Source organism: Apis dorsata, unplaced genomic scaffold (assembly GCF_000469605.1).
Source record: "Apis dorsata unplaced genomic scaffold, Apis dorsata 1.3 scaffold_231, whole genome shotgun sequence".
Classification (NCBI taxonomy): Eukaryota; Metazoa; Arthropoda; class Insecta; order Hymenoptera; family Apidae; genus Apis; species Apis dorsata.
This window is the reverse complement of record NW_006263513.1, coordinates 790,397-800,302: the sequence shown is the minus strand read 5'-3', so window position 1 is coordinate 800,302 and position 9,906 is coordinate 790,397. Positions and strand designations below refer to the sequence as shown.

Below are 9,906 nucleotides of genomic sequence, written 5' to 3'. Positions count from 1 at the left end.
AGCGCGGCCAATCAGGCGACAATGGCTCGTAAATTCGAGCCAATCAGGAGGGAAGCCGAGACGTGACCGCGGCAACGGTGTGATATTGCTTATGAATTATTTAAGCGGCCAGAATAACAATGTCCTTTCCCCGTTCCACACCTCCACAGACATCTCTTTCTTCTCTTTCTCTTTCCCTCCCCTCCTGTCCTGCCCCAATTCGATTATCTTCGAGTTGACGAAACGGAACGTCGAGGAAATGGTTCGAATGTTTCCAACTTCGTTCGCCAAGTTCACGGTCACTTTTAATTTTTAAATAATCGAACGCGGCGATAAATGATAAGGATATATTATTAATTTATGAAAATCAACGCATGGATTCTCGCCCTCTCGTAAACTCGTCTTATCGGCTTAAGTGTTCCCAATAACACTAGGCTAGGGACAAGAAAACGAACTATGCAATTACCTGGAAGGCTTCGACTTCGATAATCGACAACACCCTTCCCAGTTCCCAGCGTAGCGCCGGACCACCACCACCATCGGCCGATTCCGAAGTCCCTAACTCCACTTACTCCGTGGGAAAGTGTACACACTGTTCGATTCTTGCTTCGATCATTGCGCTTCGTCCATAATGGAACAATGTTTAAGAGTATACGACGCGAAATTGATTCCTGTAACGTTTCTCAACCGCGTTCTACCGCGTTTAATAATTTTTTCAATTTCGATCCAAGTTGCGACGACACGGGTTATACGTTTATAATCACATATCATACGTGAAAAAATGGTAGAAAGTATACGATAAATTTTAAAAAAGCTTGTCAAAAGTTGTCAAAAACATTCTTAGAACATCTTCCATTTCTAATATTCAATATTAATCAGTGAATTTTAACAGTCCAATTTTGCCCAAAAATTTGTAATATATCAATGATAGAACTATTTAATTCTAACTGAAAAAATCACGAGGATGGAAAGGATTTAGCTTATCTCCGCTCGCGGAGAATCTTCCCTCGAATTAAACATTTTTTCCCCAAAACTCCTCGAAGAAAGAAATATCTCCTCCTTCAAAAATATCCATCGTCCTCCAATGAAATCTTGCTCACAGAAAGAAGAGAAAAATCCAACTTCCGTGTCCTCTTCGCTTCTTTTTCTCGAACTTTATTCTTTATCTCTCTCTTTCTCTCCTATCCTCATTAAGAGGGAGTTCGAGGGAGCAGGTACATCACCGTCCGAAACAAAGAGCCTCCCCTTTTTCATCTCCCACTCACGACGATACTTGATTTATTATGAAACGCGCGGCCATTCCTCCCCCTTCGAAAAGGAATGCCTTTCGTCGCGTGTCCGAAAAGGGCAATTCGAAGGAAGAAAGGAAGGAAGGAAGGAAAAAAGACCCCATCCCCTCCCTCCCCCACAGATTTGCCTGGAACGAGTTTTTGAACCTCGTGGACGAAAACCGTGCCTCTTTTTTTCCCCGTCTCCAATCCTCCTCTCCCTCCCCCCTCTGGTGGCACTCATGCGCAAAACGGGATAGATAAGACCTTCGCGTATTCCCAGAGCGGGGCGAGGAGGAGGCGGACGGAGGGGTGTGTAACGCGGGACAGAGATGCGCAGCAGAGGTGAGCCACGCGACAGAGCGGGACAGAAGGTTCTTGTGTGTACCGCAGCGGAGAGTGGAGTTTTACGCGTGTTTAATCTGGAAATGGATCGCTCGAGAATGTGGCTCTATGAGGCGAGTTGAAGGGACCGAGAGTTAGCGAAAGCATGAGGGACTCGGTGGCGGCGGCGTCGGTGGCTGTGGAAGAGGGGAGGTCGAGGAGGGTGGTTTTTCGAACGAAGGAAGGAGGAGGGAGGGAGGGACTGCCAGTGTGTGGCAGTCAGCGACGCGCTGTCTCCTCGCCGTTATCCTTCTTTTTTTCTTTTTTTTTCCTTCTTTTTTTTCCACTTGTATCGTAAAAACTGACCAGACCCCTGTCTCCCTTCCCTATCCACTTTTTACGCTATGCTTCCGCCGATATATACGCAGCTGAAAGGAACAATGTGATTTAATTGTTCCCTTCCATTTCATTTCCGACACAATTGCGTCCGTTATTTTTATCGAATCCTGTGTGTACCATCTCTCCCTTTGCCGGGGAGATGGAATTTATAGGGAATCGATACCGTTTGTTTTGTTACGAATTAAGCGATGTACGCTTGGCAATCGTTCGGTTGATATTTGACTTAGGATTTCTTTTTTTCTTTTTGTTAATCCTAATAACTTTTTTTTTTTTTTTTTTTACGTGATGACGGGAAATAAGGAATATTGGAATGTGTTGTTCGAAGAGCAACATTTCTCGTTTGAGAGAAAGACTCGAGGAAAGATGAGGGCGGAGGGGTAATTAGTTTTTATCCTTGAGCAATGGATGGAAGACGGTTAAAGAAGAAAAAAATGTAAATTTGGCTTTTCTTTGTAAAGTTAGCCGTATCAACGGAACGAAAGGGCAAAGAGAGAGAATCGTTTGTGAATTATTGCAAAGGAAAAAGCCAGCCACCACCGAGTGTGCTTTTAAGAGCTCGTGTGTGAAACCGAAACGTGATACCACTTTCCCTCGTGTCTACTTTGAATGGACCGCTGGCTCACGCATCTTGATTTTTTCTCACGCGACCAATTTACCCCTTTTGTTTTTCCGTTACCCTTGCTGTGCAAACGTCTTCAATCGTCGCCTGGCGAACCGTTTTACGAAGAAAAACGATACAACACGATACGATACAATCGAACAATTACTTATAAAATATTTGCATATCTATCAAAGATCTCGCTTGATTAAAAATATGATGCAACGGAACGAATTGTTCCCTTTACCATTATTTTATTTTCCTCCAAAAATTTTTCCAACGATCCTTCGATCAACCGATTTAAAACAGACACTGAAAAGAGAAAAAGGAAAAAAAAAAAAAGAATCAATTTTAAAACTTCGTATCATCACACCACCGCACTAGTAAATATAAAATATTCAAAGGGATTAAACAACACGTGCAACCAATGAACGAAATGAAACGGAAAACTTTATATTCTCACGAGAATGGATAGAGAGAACCGGCGCCATGTTCTTCAGATTTTTCATCGGTAATTCACCGGGGAAGTTATCTATTTTGGCAGCAATTTTCTCGAACCGAGTGACATAAATCGCGAGAGGAAAAGCTAATTTAGCGGATAAAATGTGGCCAGTCTCGAAATAAAGCCGTGGGTCACGTCGATATATCGCGGAGCGCACACCCGGCCGCAGCCGGCTTATATATCATACTAATTATTTATATTTCATGCACCGGTAGGGCATGGTACCTGCTGCCTACAACGTGTACGCGGTATTTTACACTCATGATACGTCGCCATATACTATGCGCAGCGTGCAAACTCTATCCGCGGTGTTCGCGGTCCAGCGACGTGCGTCATGAAAATATCGTCAAACTTGTGCCCTTACGGATCACCGACCGTATTATTCCCGTTACAAATTTTAATGCCGCTCGTCGAGCGGCTGATCGTTAATAATCGACGATGCTGCGTTATCTAGTTGATTGAAATCGATACACTTGCGAAAGTTATAAATTTCAGTTACCTTTCGCTTTTATTTCGTTGTGCGATTGATGGTTCTTTTTTTTTTTTTATAATTTATTCCACGTGTTTATTTTTCCGGTTACTTGATATAAAAATTATAAACTATCGATTGAAATTGTACATGCATATACAAATAAATTTTATCACGTTGAAATCTTACCGTTACAAATCGAAACTATACTCGTGATAAATGTGAAATCAAAATTTGTAGTATACGAGATTTTGAAATGTGAAAATTTATTTCGAGAGAATTTAATATTACAGAATTGTAATTATTATTATTTGATTATCATTTAATTTGTTAATTGTAGCGGTTATGTAAAATTCTTGTTCCAGCGGTATAAACATCGATTCATAAATGATGAGCCGTGTAATTTAATCCAACAATTCAACAACAACAATCAAGAACGATTAATCAACACTTAAATTTCAATTTAAACTCGATTAAGACTGTCCCTTAACGAGCGGGCCGCCAGAGCCGGGCAAAGGCGCGAATTCGGCCGAAAGATTAATTAATCGAGCAGCCGCGTAAAGCACAAGTGGCTGTTAAAAATTTCAAAAGGCATCGACTGGCACGAGTTCCAGATGGTTTTTCATTTTTGAAACGCGGATGCATCCGTCGACAGATAGTTCGAGAAGGAAAGGAAAAGTTTCCCCGTGAAATATTTAAGACCCTGTCTCGATCTGATTTATAACTAAGGGGGGTAACTTTGGCGGGGAGTTTCCATTCCGACTGCTCGAACTGACAGTGACAGTTTATTCCTTGACAAGGAGAGGAATTGGTCGGAAAAGTTGCTGTTGATTCCGAGCTATTAAGGAGATCGTGTTTCCTCGATGCCCGGATATCGGAGGGAATGGTATCAAGAGGTATCCAGGGTAGATTTCGCCGCTTCGTTTTTAACGTCAGATATCGTTGAGAATATTCCAGACATTGATTCATCCACGGTTCTATTCGCTCCTCTTAATTATCGAAAACAACTTTCATTCAAATGAGTTGGAACTTGAAGTTATTTCCTCTAGTTTTGTTTTATAACGATCCCGAACGAAATATAATTCTTCTCGTGTTCAATTTTGATATTTCTTTTTTTTTTTTTTAATAGTTTCTATTATGTTAAACGTAGAGTAAACGGTATCTTTAACTTTCGAGTTATTAAATTTGAATTAAGATTTTCATTAATTCAAACGAACATTTTCAATTACGAAAGATACACTATCGGTGTCTGAGATCATTATATTATTTAATTTTAAAGAATATTTTTATATATTTTACAATTTCTCTGAAAATGACTGTATTATATCCGTTATATGGTTTCCAGTAATATCAAACATTTTCAGAGGCATCTTCGCGCAATATTAACACTTCTTGCAACAGGATTTTTCGTTAAAACGATATTTGGAAAAAAAAAAAAAAACAGGAGCCGTCCCTGGACACAATTTCATACGGTTTTTACCCGGATTTTCGAATTTTCGAAGTGCACACGCGAAATCGCGAAACAAGTTGGTTAAATCGTAATCAAAAATCCAACGTTATCAGATTCGTCCGGGCACGAAATATTCATGCGCCGATATTCCGGCCGAATTTTTAGCGCATTAGGGAAAAATGATTTACACGCTCGACTAATGGAAGCGACGCCGGCTGAAATTGTAATTTCACGTCGCGTTCGTTACGCGTAGGATGCATGCACGAGGACACCGGTTGCCGGTATCGCGATGAAAAATTTCGTTCCCGCTCTCACCCCGTTCGATATATCGGTAAATAGAAGAATAAATCATCGATGGAATTCGAGCAACGGCACAGCCTTAGGGGAAAAAAATAACTCGTCGGGCTTATAAACGATCATAAAACGCGACGAATCTTGATCGAGTGGAATTTTCTATTCGACTTCAATTTCAAGAAAAATTGTTATTGTGCGTACGATCAAAAGAGAGATTCTTAATCCGCAAGATCATTCGAAGATCGAATAGTACATTTAGTTATTGAACAATCGTTTTACAACAATTTTTAAAGATTTTTTTTGAGGAGAAAAATCTTTTTTACGAGATCATAAGAAGCTGTTTATAAACAGCATAATAATTTTAAAGAAGTATTTGAACAAATATTCCTTTCTTTAAAGCTGTGTATATTCAATTTTGATCGTAGCATCCTACGAAATCATTATTCTGAAAATTGGACGAAACGTACACGAACGTACAGAGAGCAGAAACTTCAAAAAAAAAAAGGAAAAAACACACACAAAAAAAACAACGAGTTTCAAGTTGGATATATAAACGAAACTTCTCGAACAAACTGATGCTTAACAATTAGAGTAAATCATGCGGCTATCTCGTACCTTCTAACTTCGCGTATGCATGCCAATTTTTACGTAATTTTATTCCGACAACCAACGAGATACCAACCGTCCTAGTTTCGACTTGTTTTCGCTGTGATTACAACCCTCGTGTATACATATACATACACACATATATATATACATATATACACATATACAGACATACCGACCGCGAAACGCGCAGAGGGAACGAATTAAAGCCGTGGTAGCAACAGATGCTACGGGAGCCTCTGTTTCGCAGTTTAATTCGCGGCCTTGATAAGCGGAAGTTGCTCGAAAGGGCAGGGAATATATCTTCGAAACCCAGTGGCCCGGGATTAACGAGATCATTCTGAACCTAATGTATCGTTCAACGGTGAATCGTTGCGAGATTTTAGGAGTTGCTCGTTACAAAAGAGAGAGAGAGAGAGAAAGAGAGCTGTTATTACTGTTGTTATTATTGTTGTTTCTATCCGTTAAAAGATTATGGGATATGGAACAGCTGGTTGCCGTTACGTAGTTTTAATTACGATTTGCATGCTCAGAATTGGAGTTACCAATTGATATTTATCTTATCGTCCCTTGGAATTCTTGGATTCTGTGAAAATGGAAAATGTAAATGTGAATATTTATATTGTATTAAGTAAGAAGTTACGGCCAATTTGTATCGCTTGAACTGCCGACAATGAACGATACAAGTCGATTACTGAATGAATTGTTAATCATTATTTATCATCTTCTGTTACATAATATTCTTTATCTGAATTCGTCTCAGGATAATTGCATTCATCCGAGGAAAGCTATTAAAAAAAAGCAGATTCTTCGGTATTGGGATCACGGTCTTCCACTTGGATCGAACGAATCATCCATACAAAGTTATGTAATCCATCCTCGAAACGTAGCGACAATATTTCCTGGAATATTTCTTTTTCGCGGGGAACGAGAGGTACGCAGGACACGAGGAAGAGAACAAAAACTTGAGATCCACCTGCAGTAAAGGGAGTCGAGAGAAAAAGAGAGAGAAGAGAAAGAGAGGGAGAGAAAGTTTGAAATCGAGAACGGTGAAAAAAAATGCAAGTGTGAAAGCCTTTTGGATAGAAGGTGCGCATGCACGATGACGTTGATAGGTTGTGGAGGAAGGAAGGGGTCGGTAGGTGGTGCGTGGGTGCCGAGCGAGGAGGGGTGGTAAGGCAGACGGTTTGTATTTCAAATTTAAAAGCATTCGACAATGGACGCTTCTCGTATTGTTGACTCGCTCGAAGGAGAGAAAGAGAGAGGAAGAGGAAGAGAAAGAGAAAGAGAAAGAGAAAGAAGAAGAAGAAGAAAGAAACGCGCAGAAGTGAGGAGAAGCGAAGGTTCAAGGGAGAGGAGAAGAATCAGGGGTGGCTGGAGTTTTGTAAAGGACTGCAGACAATTTCCGCAAGGCTTAGTGGCTTCAGGCTCTCCAAATAAATTATTCCGTGGATGAGCGACGCTGCTTATTTTTCACCATTTTCTGAACCACCAGCTCGAATGGATGCTCGAAGCGTACGTGAAGGGTTTAAGGAGTATAGGGGGAGGGAAGGAAAAACGAGAGAGGGAAAGAGAGAGAACGTGAAACACCGCGCTCCGTTTTTCTCGGAGTCACCGGTTGAATCTTCATGATGGCAATAAAATCGCGATATTCGTTCCTGGACTTTGTCCAGATTGCGCGATCAATTGCGAAATCAATTTCTCTACGTGACGTCGATTCGAATGAAATTATTCGGATGGTGGTCGAGGAGAGATATCCTAAATGTGAAGGGGAAATCTCCTCGTTGGATTTTTATTCGTTCGGTAACACGTAAGGGAATTTTGATACGAACATCGAAATATAATGAATTAATTTATAACGTTGATTATAACTTCATTTCATTATCGCTCCTTTCGATTAATATTAATAATAATTGTTAATTGAAATTTTAAAAATCAGAATTACGTGGAATTTTTTATTGCCAACGTTAAAATATCCATAATTCGGAATTTTTTATTAAAAATATTAAAATACTTATGATATATATATTTACGTAATACGTAAATTTATAATAAACGCAAATTGCGTAGATTTCTTTCGTAGAAATCTTCCAACGAATTAATTCCATCAACTGCGACGATATACCGTGAACGAGAATGGCACATACTCGATGGATAAAACTCGAGAAGAACCGATCGAGAGCCTATCTCGCTTCGATCTTGCCTCTTCCTTCGTTCCTTTGTGATGCTCTCTTTTGCAAGCGTTACGAGGAAGAGTGAGTCAAAGAGGTTAAACCCTCATTCTTCTTTCTCCTAGTAGCTACACCATTTATTCGTAAAACAGGGGAAAAGGAGGCGGAAGAAGAGCACAGATCGCGTCGTGAATCCCTGAAATATTTCGATTCGGGAATGCGGGCCATTGAGACATTTCTAAAGAGCTTTGACAATTTCCCATGTCTCTTAACCTTTCTCCATTCCCGTATCTTTACACTTGGGTGTAAATCCATCCATCCATAATTTGAAATTGCATCATTACAATCTGTTAAAATTACAATTATAATTTTTGATACTTTCAATCTTATCGACACTTTTTTAAGTGATATTTTCCACATTTTGGTCGAATTCAATTGCAATTCGATCAGGTTAAAGGAAAAAAAGTAGCACGAGATGCTCGATACCGTAGTAACCATGTTTCCCTCGAATACGTTTCAAATAAAATACTCTCTGGTATCCCACCACATTCTTTGGAACAAAATTTGTGCTTGAATATATCGTAAACGTAAATATCTACGGTCAAAGAAGAGTATCGACAGTGGCACATTCTCAGATATCCACGAAATTCGTCGCATTATCGAACGAGAATTCGGGGACAGCGAAATCTATGCTGTCGATCGTCCATCGAGAAATATATTTCTGCGAGAAAAAAAATTCCATTCCAATTGGAAAGAGCAATCCACGTTTTCTCATAGATACACGCACACGCGCGCGTGAAATAATTTCACAAAGGTTTTTAATTACCGTCAATTCCACTCGGAAACATTTCATCGTGTCGTTTCATCTTTTTGCACGACACGCGGAATATAATGCAGCCAATAATCGCGTTCCACGTTTTAGTATCGCGTTGAGACACGAGAAGAACATGACACGTGACACGAGGAGTTCATTCGTGACACCCTACACGTGTCGTCACACTTTTCCTCATATACAAGAGGGGGAGGGAGGCACCGGTTTCCCTTCCTCAAAGCTCATTTCGTAGTAACAAATCTAATTGCACGCCGCATTCGTATCGTCACGTACATCACGGAATATTCGTATCACGAGACGGGGATGATGGTGGGTGGAAAAAGGGTCGTTTCTAGTATCCAGCAACATTCGTTTGAACCGTGCATCAACAAAAACTAATATTCGGAATCAGGGAAACTGTATATTACACGGCAGACTTCCGTGACAGTGCAATTTCTCGAGTTTAACCCTTTGCAAGATCCTACGTCGAGTTGAACACGACATTCTATTTCGTTCTCGGTCGTCTTTCTCGGTTTTACCGCGTAAAATGCCGGTCTTTTTCGTATTATAAGTTCGCTCGTCGGAGATTCTACTCGTGGAAATTTTTGTTTCAATACGTTGTTTAGATACAAGTAACTGTATCGAGTTTTCGAATGATGGAGAGATAGGATTGTAAGAATTTTACTCTCAACTTTGGATATTCATGCACCCTTTGTATCATGCAGTCTAATAGCAAATCTTTGAAATGGAGAGTAAAAATAACTACATACGATATTTCTACATTAATACAATTTATTTCCACGATCGAAAAAAACTATAAACACGCTTGAAAGATAATTTATAGAGTAGAAACTGGTCAATATAAAGCATCGAATGCGATTCAGGCACTTTCAAAAATAGTATTTCCGATTGGCGCCACGAAAAATGGTACCGTAAAAAGCACACCCTTTGAAAAATAATAAAAAAAAGAAAGAAAAAAAATTCCGAATGAAAAAAAAGAGGAAGGCACGGAATATCCACGATACACGCGATAAA

The 9,906-nt window shown here is 39.9% G+C and overlaps 1 protein-coding gene across 17 annotated transcripts in view; it reads right to left on the bottom strand.

Annotated features, from left to right (window-relative positions):
- The window catches only part of LOC102673156 (RNA-binding protein Musashi homolog Rbp6), a 795,620-nt gene that overhangs the window by 310,680 nt on the left and 475,034 nt on the right, over positions 1-9,906 (bottom strand). The gene's annotated exons all lie outside the window — the stretch shown is intronic.